General features: G+C 47.6%; 1 non-coding gene across 1 annotated transcript; it reads left to right on the top strand.

Annotated features, from left to right (window-relative positions):
• The first annotated feature begins 447 nt into the window (after positions 1-447).
• Pmar_PMAR012799 lies at positions 448-520 on the top strand. Its single transcript has one exon. It is a non-coding gene; the product is annotated as a tRNA-Ala (tRNA).
• Positions 521-1,047: the final 527 nt, after the last annotated feature.

Raw genomic sequence — 1,047 nt, 5'->3', positions numbered from 1 at the left:
TGGCTCAAGGTAAATATCAGGTCCGCTCTCTGGGCTGCAGCGAAAGGTGAATGCCAGTGACGACCCTTTTTGGCCCAGCGTATGCTCAAAGTACATACACTTATCGAACATCTCCTCCTCATAACCGCCACCCCTCTAAGCCCGCTGGACAAGGTTCAGTGTTTAAGGTTAAGGTAAGGTGTATCGTTTGAAGAAGAATAAGAAGAGATTAGCTAGTACGATATTGTTAAAGGTAAAAGTGCGACGCTCGTTATATTCAAGCACTGAACACCAGCGTCAAAGGACTCAGACACTCTTGCTCATATTCCATGATTGTCACTTGCCCTCCTCGGTATTCAACGTAATACTGTATATCCATAAACCACCAATGTTCAGGGGAGTACGAGGGTGTTAGGTGTACTACCCGCCTCGTGGGTTCTTCGAAATATAAATCCGTCTCTTTGATCTGGGGGATTAGCTCAAATGGTAGAGCGCTCGCTTTGCATGCGAGAGGCACCGGGTTCGATACCCGGATTCTCCACATTCCTCTCCACTTGTCTGGGTTCTTCCATCGTGAATCAGGGTACCGTGTACAGAGTCGCTCCCTACGATGGAAAACTCGGGTCCGCGGACTTCATCCACGCTCAAATCCTACTGGCGACATCTTTTCATCTGATCAGTCGATGACTATTCCGCATTTTTTATTACATCTCTCACCTAGTATAGATACGGTCGAGGCGTGGTACTATAATCGTGGTGACATGGAAAAGTATTATGAGGTGCGCTACGTTTGCACTGTGGCACCGCTCCCAGAAATTTTGCTGTGGAACCCACACTTGGTAGGCCCTGCAGTTTCACAAACCTCTACAATCGTGCAGCAAGCTACTCCGCCCCCCAAGCTGCTGCTTGAGCCTCGCCCAACGCCAACTGCGTATAAATTTCGCCCATTCGCCTTATTCACAAGGTTAGTGGTGGACATCTGGTAAGCATTAAGGAGAGTTTTACAGCCCGAAATTAGACAACTTGTCGACGAAAAGTTAATTTCATTCACAAGATCACAGATTATCG

This window comes from Perkinsus marinus (genome assembly GCF_000006405.1).
Source record: "Perkinsus marinus ATCC 50983 genomic scaffold scf_1104296950254, whole genome shotgun sequence".
In the NCBI taxonomy this organism is placed as follows: Eukaryota; Perkinsozoa; order Perkinsida; family Perkinsidae; genus Perkinsus; species Perkinsus marinus.
The sequence above is the reverse complement of the archived record's forward strand: the minus strand, read 5'-3'. Positions and strand labels throughout refer to the sequence as shown.